The 15,776-nt window shown below is 44.2% G+C and overlaps 1 protein-coding gene and 1 non-coding gene across 2 annotated transcripts in view; both read left to right on the top strand.

Moving 5' to 3' along the window:
* LOC145344043 (ADP-ribosylation factor-like protein 8B-A) overlaps nucleotides 1-15,776 on the top strand; it is an 89,593-nt gene that overhangs the window by 41,919 nt on the left and 31,898 nt on the right. The window lies entirely within an intron of this gene.
* LOC145344611 (U4 spliceosomal RNA) lies at nucleotides 6,142-6,277 on the top strand. The gene has a single exon (XR_013886910.1). It is a non-coding gene; the product is annotated as a U4 spliceosomal RNA (small nuclear RNA).

Below are 15,776 nucleotides of genomic sequence, written 5' to 3'. Positions count from 1 at the left end.
AAGATGCAGTCTTGTGCTGAAGCATAGGGTTTACCTGCCATTTTGGTCAAGGAGTTGAAGCATGCTGCAGGAATAGGTGTCTGGAGGATTATTAAGGGCTGGTAGTCATTTAAATTTCCTGCTGGCACTCATCATGGAGGCTGCACAGTGCGGTTACCACCTTGACGTAACGTGAGGCCTCTCGTAACAAGAACAGAGACCAGCTGATTGTGAGTAAATTGGATGCAGTTGAGGTATTTTGTATTTGAATGTGAAACATGGTGTTATGTGTCAACATTCCACATCACAGATATAGCTCCATGCAAGTTGTGTCCAATCAGCATGGTGTTTTGCAAACTTTTTTCCATTGACCCACTTTTACCAGATGGCCATCCCTCTGACTCACACCACCCTCACTTACCACTTCATGTGACAGGTGAGCCTGCTGGGTCCTCACAATCTCACTACAATCTGATTCACAGGATCAGGGGCCAGTGGAGTTCAGCCGGTTTCTTTTTGCTGTCTGCACCTTTTTGTGAGAACGGAAAATCCCACCTCACATGTAGGTCCTCGTGAAGGGCAATATGGATACTCCGGGGAGACGCTAATCCAGAATGATAATAACCTTATGGCATGTTTTTAACATGGGTTTTAAATCCTGATTTGAGTTGGCACAATTAACAAAACCGTACCTCCAAAAATATCATCTTTACACTGCTTTGTTCCTGATTTTAGTTTTCCTTTGCAGACTGTTCACCAGAGGCCCTGGACCTCTGTTCGTAGCTAACAGTTGTACTGTTCTGTCCTGTCATAGACTTGATGGAGCAGTTAGCTCTATCTCAGCAGATTCGGATGAGAGATCCTGGCCAGTAGGTTTATTGGCTAATGATGACCCTGACCCTCTGCTTGGTGCAATGAAACACTCCATGTCTACAGTCAGCTTACTAGGAAGGAAAAGACACCAAGCGCACCGAATGCACTGACCTGTTTATTCTGCCTCATGTGGCCATACACAGTACTGTAGTGAAAATTTACCCAGGGAAAAAAATGGAAGTAAAGGTCAGGCAATCGTGGGGATCATTTTTGACGACCCATTTGTCAACATCCCATGAGTCACCCGTGGGTCACAATAATGCATTAAAAAGATCATCTTATGCCCAGAGCTAATGAGTTTCTTTTTAACTATCACTCTCAGAACAGAAAAATGGCTCCAAATATACATGTGAAGTTGGGGTACTTAGTGATGACAGCTGCTGTGTTTCAAGTAAGTGAATGTCAACACCATATGGGAAACATTCATTTGAAACAATATTTTGTGGAGATTAAATGAGCACACTACACCTCAGCCTTCAATATCATTATTTCTGCAAAATTCATCTCCAAACTCAGTGACCTCTGGCTCAGCTCCTCCCTCTGTGACTGGATCCTAGACATCCTAACTCGCAGATTGCAATCAGTAAGGATAGGTAACAACATCTCCTCCTTGATCATCTGCAACACTGTTGCCCCATGAGGCTGTGTCCTCTGCCCCTTACTATACTCCTTATTTATCTACAACTGCATGGCCAAGTTCCCCTCTAACTCGATTTTCAAGTTTGCTGAAGACACCACTGTAGTGGGTTGGATCTCAAACGATGACAAGACAGAGTACTGGAACGTGATAGAGAATTTGGTGAATTGGTCTAACAACAATAATCTCTCCCTCAATATCAACAAAATGAAGGAGATAGTCATTGACTTCAGGAAGAGTTTTGGAGGACATCCCCCTGTCTACATTAATAAGGACAAAGTGGAAATGGAGTTTCAATTTCTAGGTGTCCAGGTCACCAACAACCTATCCTGGTTCCTCCATACCAACACTGTAGTTAAGAAAACCCACCAATACCTCAACTTTGTCAGGAGGCTAAGGAAATTTGACATATCAGCTATGACTGTCAGCAACTTTTACAGGTGCGTCACAGAAAGCATTCTTTCTGGCTGTATCAGAGCTCGGTATGGCTCCTATCTGTCCAAGACCACAAAAATCTACAAAGGTCATGGACAAAGTGCAAACCAACCTCCCATCCATTGACACAGTCTATACTTTCCGCTGCCTTATAAAAGCAGTTAACATAATCGAGGACTCCACGCACCCCACACATATTCCCTTCCACCACCTTCCCTCAGGAAAAAGATACAAAAATCTGAGGACCCGTACCAACCAACTCAAGAACAGCTTCTTCCCTGCTGCCATAAAGCTTTTGAATGGACCTAACTAATATTGAGTTGATCTTTCTCTATACCCTAGCTGTGAATGTAACACTACATTCTGCGCCCTCTCCTTTCCTTCTCTATGTACGACATGCTTTTGTGTGTTTAGTGCACAAGAAACAATACCTTTTCACTGTATACAAATACATGTGATAAATCAATCAAACCTTTTAGTTATTGAGAGAAAATACAACCATCATCAGGCAGTAATACTGAAATATATATGAATGCTAAATATAGAATCAAAAAATCCCTGCAGTGCAGAAGGAGGCAATTTAGTCCATCAAATCTGCACCAACCACAATCCCACCCAGGCCCTATTCCCGTAACTGCACGTATTTGCCCTTTTAACCCCCTGACACTAGGATCAATTTAGCATGGCCAGTTAACTTAACCTGCACATATTTGCAGTGTGGGAGGAAACCCACGCATTCACGGGGAGAATGTGCAATCTCCACACAGTCACCCCCAAGGCCGGAATTGAACTTGGGTCCTGGAACTGTTGAGGCAGCAGTGCTAACCACTGTGTCACCGCGCGACCCATGTCTCTCTATTTTAAGAAGCTTTGTCTGTTGAAAACAAACTGGTTAATGTTCCTGCTAAAACAGAACTGGAAAGGAATGTGATATGAATGTAATAAATAGAAACAAAATACTGTAGATGCTGGAAATCTGAATAAGAAACAGAACATTTTGGAAAATCTCAGCAGCTCTGGCAGTGTGGAGAGAAACAGAGGGATAAATTTCCTGGTCCTGCTGCTCACCTCGGGAATTGTCATGGTTGGGATGGAAAATTTGGCAGACCATTTAAAGGTCAGTTGACCTCGGGTGACAATTACCGATCTTGGGGCGAACACAGCCAGAAAGTCCCACCCAGAGTTAATGTTATGAGTCCAGATGACTGAGAGAAGAGTTAACTCTGTTTCTCTCTCCACAGATTCTGCCTGACCTGCTGGGTATATCCAGCATTTTTTTTTGTTATGGTATTGTGTGATATGTATTCAACCACACAGCGTGCATCAATATCTGATAGTCTTCAAGAATCCACAAGGTCATTTGCAGCCAAGATGATCAGTTTATTTTCAACCGGCAATGCCTTTTTTTTAGAAAAAGAAACATATTTAACATTCATATACAATATTTCAGTGTCACTGCCCGAGGATACCTGTACTTTTCCCCCTTTGCTTCCCCTTCTCCCCTTTTCTCAATTTTTACCTCTCTCCCACCCATTTCTGCTCCCCCCCCACGTCTTCATCTATCACAGTTTACTGTCTGTTTCCAGCTTCTCTGCCATTTGACCATTCGCACCTTTTATTCTGTCTGTGGACTGCCATTAGCAGCCTTTTCCCTTATTTTTGTGGCTATGACTCATCTTTCATTCCCTACCCTGCAGTATAAATATCTCCCAGTTTCTGTGCCTTTTAGTTTTGATGAAGGGTCAAGTGGACTGAAGTGTGAACTGTTTTCTCTCCTTACAGATGCTGCCAGATCTGAGATTTTCCAGCATTTTCTCTTTTGGTTTCAGATTCCAGCATCCACAATAATTTGCTTTTATGTTGTACTTTTCTCTCAAATAGCTAAAGGTGTGCTCACTGTCATTTAATCTCCACAAAATACTGTTTCAAAATGAATGCTTCCCAATGATGTTGAAATTTCCTTATTCCGAAGTATGTGAGAACTTTGGAGAAACACTGTTCTTGGCAACTTGTGATGATCGGTTATGCTTCATATTGTTAGGTTAATTCAGTTAAATGCAACTTCAGTTATAGTGACTGAGAAGTATATCTCAAAGGCATTTAAATAAAACTGCAATTTGTCCACGTTTTGGTTTTGTTAGCTGATATACTTAACATATTCAAATATGATGTTGCCGATTTGAACACAATTAATTAGCAACTATCAGACACACTTCTTGTCTGCTAATGAGCGCGCTCGCTTTGTGTAGTTCATGTTAAACACGTTAATTAGTAGTTGCACACCTCGGGGTGGGTCAGGTCTTGGCAGGTTTGGTGCCACCACTCAAAGTAGCCTGCACTAAAAGGGTAGTTACATTCTGTCTGGCCAGAAATTGGAATTGATTGCAGGAGACAAGTAAGAAGAACACTAATTAATGGTGCAAAAGGGCAGATGGTATGCTCCAACTTTCTCAGATATGCTGGATGACTTCATGGGAGAACTGAACAGAAGGGGTCAGGATCCAAAGAAATGGGAAACTCTGTAGAAAATCTTTGCAAAGGCTGTGGGAGCAGATAGCCATGATGGTCAATGTCAGGATTCTTGCTCTGAAGTCCTGAATGCCGTGTGCAAGACGTTCCTCACATCCATGGCCAAGGCCAGTGAATTGATATTCTTCTGCCATGCCCACAAACTGCACCTTAAGCCTCAGACACTGCTCAATCCATCACATCTGCATCACCTACTTACCACCAGCCTCTGTATATTGTGATACATATATGCTTGGCTTCACTTCATCCTCATGCACTTACCTCTGCTGCACTGTTTCACAGCTCACGCACGCACACACAAACACTGAGTTACAAAATGTTGATGTGAACATGCACTTCTTACTTTGTCTTGCCTCCCATCAGCACAACCCCATCATTGTGTCTTTCTCCTTTCAGAAAACCAAAAATTGCAACCAGAGTAGGCAGAGATGGGGGAGGAAAAACTGGAACAGCAGGGAAGTAGCGACCAAGAGAAAAAAGCACTGTCGGTCTCAGGACAGCTTAGAGTTGGGATCTGCATTTGGTGATGAATTGGGCATTACTGCCCTGCTGTGAGGACAGGGGAACAAGGGTTGCAAAGTTTGCCAGAGGGGGAAACGTACATAAATTCTGCAGCAGAGGACTCTGATGAGGATTTTGGGTGACCTATAGGAAAAAGCTTCTGAGTATGGACAATCGGTGCATTAACAAGTCTGCTGGAAAGCCTGCATTCAGTGTCCAGGGAGCATAAAGGAGTCCAGCATCAACTACCCCCAGAGTTTTTACACACACCATTTTTTTCCATCCACACCCCGACTGTCACTGAACCTTAATGCTGCCTATCAGTCAGGGAAGATTGCTAATGGCCATGTCAAGGTATTGCAGTGTGAAGCTGTGCCTTTTGGGGTCACTGTTCAAGAATTTTCTGCAAAGTCACTTGCAGTGACCCCCAGTGAAGTTCAGCAACCTTCCACCAGCTGTGCTGCAGTCAGAGATAGCACTGCGTAGATAGGACAATGGTACATGGAAGATGGACACTAAGGAAATGTTGCTATTTTTGCAAGGAAATGCGCAAAGAATGCTTTGTTAACTGATGCTTGCAATATAGAGTCTTAGAATATGGCAAAGTTTGATAAATTTGGTTTGGACTTTTTTTCTAGTTTAGCATTGTGGCCAAGTGAACACTGTAACTGAGGGAGGGTAAGGTGGGGACTGTTGGGAATGAAAACTTGTGATTGCTTTCATTGCTATCAACAGTCAGATGAGCCTGAGCAGAAAGAGGCTGGGTTGGTGGCCTCCCTTCCCTCTTCATATTGTGCATGAAAACATTGGTGAGGCAGCCTGCAGTTGTGGCTTATCACAGAGGTGGCAGCATGGTTTTTGTTATGTGTACACTGTCTGTGTGTGCTTGCATTGCACTCTGGATCCACGAGCTATGTTATCAAAGGGTGACTGTTGTCACCCAGTAGTCAGTTTTTGGGTTTCACGCTGGCTGAGCTGCAGATTGTGCAACGTGTTGCTGCAGGCTGTATGATAAATTTTGTGCAAGTGATTCAATCTGATAACCCAAAGTTGTAGCAGTTCTTTCTCATTGTCATGCAGCAGGGTTGTACACATTATAGTTTTAGACAGCAACTTACAGTGCCAAACAGATCATGTATATTCCCTAAAGGATATTGAATGGAGGAATCATGTCGTCTCGTTGCCTTCTCTTCAGTGGCAGTATCGTACTAATGTGATTTAACCGAGACGCGATTATTGCTTATTGAAAACTTTTCCCAATACCCCACTATGACAACTTGAAATATAGTCGGCAAGGGTAATTTTTGATAGTCTCTGCAGAGACTGTGTTAATGTGTAAAAATAGATCTAACCTACGGCCTCGTTTTGATACCACAGCAAGTGTGACATTTTAGCCAGCAATTCTTGTTCAAGCTGGAGCTCATTCTATTACATTCCATTTCTGCTTCTTTTAGTTTCATTTGTAACCCTTTTTTTTAAAAATCGCTTGACTTCATCCATCCAAGCATTCCTCCTTTTGTCATGCCTCTTTGCCTATATACTTACCTGAACCCGAGGATACTTCTTTCTTGGACAGCCTGTTTTCCTGCCCTTTTGCACTTTGTGGTTAAGCTTTCGAGTCTAACTGTCACTGTTGCTGACAGTTATTAGCTTAACTTAGCAATTCCATCATCAGCAGCCCTTCATGCTGTTCAGAAGTTTAAAACAATCATCAACACTGCTGTCAAAATCACCAACGTGCCTGGACAATGGGTTTTTAATAGTTTTGCCCAGACAAGTGGTTTACACTTCAGGAAAAATCACTTGAGTCATTGAATTTCTAACACTGTGTTCATTGTTATACCAGTGCAGGCAGCAGGACACATAGTTGTTAAGTGAAAAGGTTATTTGAAGCAAGTCCCTCCCATGATAACTTTATAAGAGTGAAGGCAGCGTGACCTTTTCAGATACCAGGCAGTGAGCTGCCTGATACACTACTTATGGTCATACACCAGTCAGATGTTGAGGTAATAGAATCCCCCTTTGGATGCAGTACATCTCGAATTGAGAAAGCGACGCAAGGATGTAAACCCCAACTTGAAGTCAGGGTAATTAATCTTGTGCCATTGGTGCTGTATAAACTGCTTAAAAATGAATCCATATCCAGTCTAATAATATCCTACCCAATGTAGAAGTTTTGCCCCTCCCAATTAATGGCCACTTCGAGTGCCTGTACCCAATGGGGGCTCCCCCCATCATATTCCCCTCTCTTCCCAATCTTCCTGAATGTGGGACCTGCCAGCCTGGCCCCAATCAAACCCTCCTGTTATCTCTTAAACTGGATTCATGGTGTAAAATTCCTCCCATTGATTCTTTTCACACAACGCACAACTGACACACAATGCAGCATGTTAGCACAGTGGTTAGCATTTTTCCCTCACTGGGTGCCTGAGGGGTCACCCAGGCCCTATCCCGAAACCCCATGAAGACTGATCGAGGTGTGCAGGATTTATGAGATACAGGAACAGAGTGGATAAGGAGCAGCTGTTCCCCTTAGTTAAAGGGTCAGTCACGAGGGGTATAGGTTCAAGATGAGGGCCAGGAAGCTTAGGAGCAGGTTGCCTCACATCCTTTTTAAAAAGTATCTAGATGAGCATGTTACAACATTTGGGGCTATGGGCCAAGTGCTGATAGGTGGGAGTTTAGCTGTTTCTAATGTGCCGGTACAGACTTGATGGGCCAAAGAGCCTTTTCTGAACTGTATGACTCTCTGACAAGGAGGCAGGTGGGATGGTTGCAACTTTGAAACTGCTTGTGGAGGAATTCCACAACTGAAGCATCTGGAGGAAGATCCACGCAGACATGGGGAGAACGTGCAAACTCCACACAGTCACCCGATGCTGGAATTGAACCCAGATCCCCAAGTCTGAGTGGGTTTCCTCTGGGTGCTTCGGTTTTCTCTCACATTCCAAAGACATGTGGGTTAGCTGGATTGGCTATGCTTAAAAAAAACCCCTTAATCCCCCTGACACCATCAGTGTAATTCATGGAGTTACAGGGATAGGGCCTGGGTGGGATTGTTGTCGGTGCAGACTCGATGGGCCGATTGGACTCCCTCTGTACTGTCGGGATTCTATGACTGGGCAAGCAACCAAAGGATGGAATTCCTCCACAAGCAGTTTCAAAGCTGCAACCATCCTGCCTGCCATCTTTTCATACAGTTCAGAAGAGGCCCTTCTGCCCATTGAGTCAGCACTGAAATATTAGAAATACCTGAACTCCCACCCAATCCCATGAACCAGCACTTGGCCCATAGCCCTGAATGCTGTGATGTGCTCATCCAAATACTTTTCAAAGAATGTAAGGCAACCTGCCTCCATCACCCTCTCAGACCATCACCACCCTTTGGATAAAAAAGGTTTTTCTTCACATCCTCCCAAACCTCCTTCACCTTGAACCCTCACCTTAAACCTGTACCCCCTCGTGACTGACCCTTCAACTAAGGGGAACAGCTATCCCTTATCCACTCTATCCATGATTCTCATAACCTTGTACCCCTCAATCAGCCTTCGTGAGGTTTTGGAGATAGGGTCTGGATGGCCTCTCAGTCTTCTCTACTCAAATGACCCAAGCCGCTCCAACCCCTCTTCATAACTTAAATGTTCCAAGTTAGGCACCATCCTGGTAAATCTCCTGTGCACCCCCATCCACCCCCCTCAATGCAGTCGCATCCTTCTGATAATGTGGCAACCAGAACTGCACACAGTACTCTAGCTGTGGCCTCACCAAAGTTCTATATAACTGTAACATGATTTCCCTGCTTTTGTAATCTGTGCCTCAATTGATAAAGGCAAGTGTTCCATTTGCTTTCTTCACTACCCTACCAAGGTACCCTTCTGCTTTCTGAGATCTGTAGACACACACACAGCAGGGTGTGTTTGTTCTGCAGAAGTTCCTAATGTCCTACCGTTCATTGAGTATTTTCTTGTCAAATGACTCCTTTCAAAGTGTATTAAATTCCATCCGTCCATTCCGTCTATAACTTTCTGTAGGCTAAGGTACTCTGCCTCACTGTTAACCACCTGGCCATTCTTTTGTGTCATCTGCAAACTTACTAATCCTACCCCCCACATGGCTGTCAATGTCATTGATATAAATGATGAATAATAGAGGGCCCAAGACTTGAACTTTTGAGCTTTCACACTTTTCCATTTGGCCCACAGGACTGATTGAGGGAATTGAATTGGTATTTTAGCAGTACTTATTGGTTTCCTCCTTTTTCTTTCTGTGTTGTGGGATTAAAAAATCGATGGCCCACTTCTCCCATAGTGCCTGATTTATCCAGGACCAAATATTTGTGGTTTCAGCGAGCGGAACAGCAATCAGCAATCTGTAATCTTAAAAGTGGAAGGAGATGAATGAATCAATTAAAATTGTCAGTTCAGCACCATTGACTACTTGTCCTGTGGCCTCCCACCTGATTGTCATGGGGGATAGTGGCAGAAAAGAGGAAAAAGAAGCTAGATGGATGAAAAAGAGGAAGAATAATATTTGGAAAGGATAAAAAGGGGAAAGATCAGAAATTGTGAATTCTGCAACAAATAATTCAGTTACTGACTCTCCAAATCCTATCCACCATCGACAGTGTTGTGGAGATGCCAGTGTTGGACTGGGGTGGGCACAGTAAAAAGTCTCTCAACACCAAGTTAAAGTCATCAGGTGATGAAGGAACAACACTCCGAAAGCTCGTGATTTCACATAGACCTGTTGGACTTTAACCTGATGTTGTGAGACTTCTTATTGTGCCCTCCATCTACAAGGCAGAAGTCAGGAATTTGATGGAATGCTGTCCACTGGCCTGGATGCATACAGTTCCAATAATACTCGAAGCTTGACATCGTCTCGCTGGATTGGCCCTTCCCATCCATTTTCATAATCATGCACGCCCTACATCACTGGTATACACTGGCTGCAGTGTGCATCATTTATACAATGTACTGCAGCAAGTCTCCTTCAACAGCGCCTTCCAAACTCATGGTCTCTTTTTCCACGTGGGAACATGAACACCTGCAAGTTCCTCTCTGTATCACATGCCATCTTGACTTGGAATCATCTCACCATTTCTCCTAAATCGAAGTCCTGGAACTTTTTCCTTAGCAGCACTGATGGGTGTACCTCCACCACATGAACTGCAACCAATCAAAATAAAGTAAAAGTTTGTTTTTCAGTCAGAAGTAGGCTTACATTAACACTGCAATGAAATTACTAGGAAAATCCCCCAGTTGCCACTCTCCGGCATCTGTTCGGGTACACCGAGGGAGAATTTAGCACGGTAAATGCATCTAACCAGCACATCTTTGAACTGTGGGAGGAAACCGGAGCAAACAGATACAGGGAGAATGTGCAAACTCCACACAGATGGTCACCCAAGCCAGGAATCGAACGTAGGCCCCTGGCACTGTGAGGCAGCAGTGCTAACCACTGTGCTGCCGTGCCTCATCACCACCTTCTGGAGGATAATTAGGGATGTGCAATAAATGGAATCTTCCCGGTGAGGCTCACATCCCATGAAAGAATAACTACAAATGCAAGAATTGGGTGCTCCTTCAAACTATAAATTCCATGCCTCGTGTTGTCACACCAACTTTGCAAAAGGCATTCACAACACCGCAGTCCAGCTGCATGCTGCTCATTTATTGACACACATACAGATGAACGAGAACCATTTAAATATCACTGTATAGTATTGAACTTCACATTATCCCAGCTTTTCTGTTTGCACATCAAATAGACTTAACAGAAAGGAGCAAGCCCACTAATCCAATGCTGCTAACATGATATGCTGTGACTGTGCTGGATTTGAATGACACACAAAAGATGAAGCTGGGAGCCTCCCTGGCTAAGGGTTGGGTACTGTACTACATTTTATTATGTTCGCATAGAGTGATCACAGAAACAGAGTGTGGAAGTTTGATATTTGGGGCAAGTGGAGAAGAACGTGCTGCTTCTTGCAGCCAATACTTTCATTGGTTCTTGTCATAGGTAAATATTGAGCTATAGCTTAAGCTAAATCAAATAATTAAAAGACTACAAACTACAAGCCAGGTTATTTAAATATATGGGGCAGGATTTTCCTTTCTGGAGACTAAATCTGGTGGCAGGTAAGAAAGTCAGTAATATTTGCACCGGACCGTGGGGTGGCAGATATGCGTGATAGCATCCATTTTATGCAAATTAAGCATCAACAAGGAGTCTTTGAATCTTGTGACGGGGCAGGCAGGAAGTCTCCTATCTCCCATTACCTCATGAGGATGAAGGTCCTGGTTCCATATTTAAACGGCACCCGGACAAAAGCTCAGGAGAAGACAAAGACCGTGACACCCAAATGTAAGAAACCGTAAGCTCCATGGTTTGGCAGAATGCCCCTAGATATTCTCCAGGCTGTCCAGGAGAGGTGGGAAGACCTCTTTCTGAGAATGAGGGCAGGACTTTTAGTACGTGCTAGTCTGGAAGGAGGTCGTCAGGCAGGTTAGCTCCCAATGGAGTTCGGGAAGGACCTGCCTCCAGTGCGAGAAGTGGATGAATGAGCACTCTGTCAGGGTAAGTGATACTGCAACCTCACACACCATTAAGTCATACTGGTGATTAGTGATATTTCCATAATTATTGTGAGATTTTTGGACTTTTCTGGGATTTTCTAGTTGAAAATGGAGGTAGTGGGGTGCAGCAGAGTCTAAAGGAAGCAACAATTGGGAGAATTTGTCATCACCTTATTCCTCCTGGAATCTTGTAGCTATCCGGTTGTCACAATCACACTTGCTGTGCTTTGCCAGTGCAATGACATCATCTTGTGGTTTGTCTATTCCTTGTGCTCTTCAGAGTCATCCCTTCAACATCCTCTTCTGTGAGACTACATCTTACTCCTCAATTTCTCCCTCAGGCAACGTAAACTCCCTTTGCAGTGCAGCAAAAATCAATGATGCAGGACAGACCCTGCAGTGTATTGGAGAGCCCTGCCCTGGAAATGCATCTTTAGGTGGCCAGTCATTTGCTCCATTAAGGATCTTGTGGCAGAATGTGCTGCATTGTGCCTCTCCTCAGCTGCGTTATATGGACAGCATAGTCAGGCCATCTGGGGGATTGTCCTTTATCCCTGAAGCGCCAACCTTTTTAAGCAGTCAGTCCTCACATATCTGTGGCATCTGTGAGTGCCTCAAGATATAAGAGTCACAAAGGTTCCCTGGGTGGCTAGCACAAACATGCAGGATCTGCTTTCTGTTAGCACAAATTAGCTGGAAGTTCAAAGAATAATAGGAAAGGACTTTAATGAATCTTGCAGCCTGATGCCAGGGAGCTTCCGTGAGTGTGGTCGATGGAACTCTGTATTTGCAGGAGCTCTGAGATCACTATCAATCCCACAGTTCTGGCAGTCTGGTTTGTGTCATACAAGTGGAACTGGTCAGCTTTATAGAAAAGGGCTTCTGTTTTCTCCCTTGTATGTTTGTGCATTAGTTCAACACTTTTTGAGGCCTTTTGAAGGAGGACCCTATTAATGACCTGCTCAAGCCATGGAGAGCAAGACTCAGCTGAGTACAGGATTCAAGGGTCAAATGTCCAACAAATGAGCTTTGCTCCTTTACTAATGGTGCATATTCAGGTGAGAACCCATTCAGCCTTGGCGTTGCAGTGAAGTTGGTCTAAATCGCTATCTGTTCCTGATGGAGGCATGTAAAGGAAGGAAGATCAAACAATCAAAGGCCTTGTCTGCTGGACAGAATCTACATACATACTACAAGCTTCAGTATTCCCATTGTACTTGTCCTGGCATAGATACAAGATGAGTCACTGCCTTCTAATTCCCATCCCTCCCTTTGCTATCCAGCCTCTTTATTATCCACATTGATATTTCTGTTCTTTCCACTGTTTCTGACACTCCTGATGCCTCCTTGCCACTGTTGATATGACTGCTCCCCGTATTGAGGCCACAGGCACCCTTGCTTTCTGTGACTGCCCCTATGAGACCATCCAGTACACTCTCATGACTTTTAATTTGCTGACCAACAGAATCCAGATGCCTCCTCTATATGTAACTTTACCCTCTGCTTCCCAATACTATAACTCTAACCCCCTCCCCCCGCCCCCCCAAGACAAATGCCTTAGCTAACTGACCACGCCCTACACACCATTTATTGCATGGTGAAAGGCCTTCCACCACAAACCTGGCCCATACAGTACCAGGATAGTCTCTAAAACATGCTCTTGATAATGAAGCCTCATTCCGAGGGCAGTATTAAACATGCTGCCTGGACTTTCAGCCTTCCCTGGGCAGTCTTTTGAATTTTAGCCTCAGACAGTCTTTTACTTTCTCCTCTGGTTCTTGATCACCCCTCCCCTGATTCCAGCCTCTGTCTTAGCCACCCCCCTGGTCCTCCCTTGCCTGGTGCTGCCACCATCTCGTGCTGCCACCATCTCATTCTGCCCCTCAGGTCTTGCCTCCCGTGTGAAGCCTTGGAGCACTTGTGTTACAGGAACTGGGGGTGGGTGTGGGCAACGTTTATCATGGACAGGGAGGTATGATTGCACGTCAAGCAGGGAAAGGGACTCCAGGTGCAAAGGTGGAGGAGGAACCTTAGTTTTGCCCTTGCCCATCAGATATGAGGTTTTTAACTGGCAGTAGGGATGATGTTAAAGTCTGCAAACTGACCACAGCGCCATGGAACAAGAACTCATTCTAGCAGAAGGAGTGAGTAGGAATGTATTTGTGTTTGGAGACAGTATAGTCCAGGGAATAGAAACCAGAGGTCTGAATAATTACTTTTTGCTGCAAGTTCTTGTTGGGGGAATAAAACTGCCTGATCTTGGCTCCCAGGGCTATTATCTGGTTTACAGGCTCTCCTTTTTTCATTTTCACCGAGTTCAGGATACCATCCTATCTTAGTTCCTTGGAATTTGCTCTCAAATTTGGATTACAAATGCAACTCCTAATTGACAGTAATAAATGAGTATCAGGTTCATCTCCAATTTCAATTATTTGATGCAATGAAACAGGACGCAGACAGGCATAAGAAGCAGTTTACGTAAGTTAGCAACGGAACAAATGAATTTCTACATGATTGACCATGGTAATACACACCACACCTCTGGAGATACTAGTGTGGCTGATACAGCTTTATATTATTCATGAATGATTCAATCAGGCAGTGGCATTGAATGGGAAGCTGCAGACTACGAAATTTGGAAAATGGAATATGCAATTTGGAAATAATATTAATAATAAGGTATGTGCGGAGTCAGTCACAACTGGGATAGGTTCATTATTGAGCTTGCTCTTTGTACAAATTAATACACAGGTTTATTACAGCAGAGGCAGTTGTATAGTACTTCTTCCAAGAGGAACTTGTCCCATGTTTGAATACCTTCGACAGCTTTTTAATTTTAGTGCGCGTTTACATGCTTTAATATTTACAGAAAGGTGTTGAAAATTGATAAGAGTAAATAAGGAGAAAATGATATCGGTGGCAGCAGGGTCAGTTACCAGAAGGCATACATTTCAGATAATTAGAAAAACAAGGAGGGACAGCATGATTAAAAAACAAATTAGGCAGTGTATTATGATCTGGAAAGGTGGTGGAAGCAGAACAACTGCTTTCAAAAGGATATTTGACAAATACTTAAAAAGAAACAAAAGCTGCAGGGCTAAAGGGAAGAAGCGTGGGCATTGGACTAATTAGATCTTTCCAAAGAACTAGAAATTGTTTAGTGAGCAAATAGTCTCCTTCTGAATCAATCCACGAAGCCCCCTGTTACCTTTAATATATCCAACCCATTTACCCATCGTCAGCACTTGTTTACTCTGCTATCGTTCTCTGTTGGGGAGATTGAATGACTGACTTATTGTTCATTCTTATGATCTGTAATCTCCCACAACAAGTGTGTCTATTGGCACAACTTGCTGGGGAAGGTGGGGGGTGGAGTGGAGGCTGGGGGACAGGGGGTTGGTTGGGGAGCTGTTTTGAATGGAGAGTGAGGGTGTGATTGTTCCCAGCTCTGCTTCCAAAATCCCAAACCTGCCTGTCTTTACATGTTGGACTGGACATGGCACTGAGGAGATGTGCTGTGATGATCACATTGCGGTTAACGCATTGGCAACCATTGGGGACTCCTTCCCACCACATTCTCTCTCTCTCTCTCTCTCTCTCTCTCTCTCTCTCTCTCTCTCTCTCTCTCTCTCTCTCTCTCTCACGCTCTCGGTCTCTCTCCCTCACACGCTCGCTCGCTCTCGCATGCTGTCTCTCTCACACACTCACACTCTCTCTCTCTCTTACACACACACACACTCTCTCTCTTACACACTGTGTGTGTGTGTGTGTGTCTCTCTCTCTCTCTCTCTCTCTCTCTCTCTCACTCACACACACACACACACACACACACACACACACACACACACACACCTCCTCTCTCTCTCTCTCTCTCTCTCTTTCACACTCTCTTTCTCCCTCTCTCTCTTTCACACTCTCTCATGTTCTCTCTCTCTCTCTCTCTCTCTCTCTCTCTCTCTCTCTCTCTCACGCTCTCTCTCTCGGTCTCTCTCCCTCACACGCTCGCTCGCTCTCGCATGCTTTCTCTCCCACAGTCTCTCTCACACACTCTCACTCTCTCTCTCTCTCTCTCTCTCTGTCTCTCTCTTACACACACTCTCTCTCACACACACTCTCTCACTCTCTCTCTTACACACTCTGTGTCTCTCTCTCTCTCTCACACACACACACACACACACACACACACACACACACACACACACTCCCCTCTCTCTCTCTCTTACACACACTCTCTCTTACACACT

The sequence above is a fragment of the Carcharhinus amblyrhynchos genome, chromosome 6 (assembly GCF_965287045.1).
Source record: "Carcharhinus amblyrhynchos chromosome 6, sCarAmb.v2.hapA, whole genome shotgun sequence".
In the NCBI taxonomy this organism is placed as follows: Eukaryota; Metazoa; Chordata; class Chondrichthyes; order Carcharhiniformes; family Carcharhinidae; genus Carcharhinus; species Carcharhinus amblyrhynchos.
Note: the sequence above shows the minus strand (reverse complement) of the source record. Positions and strands in the feature narration are given on the sequence as shown.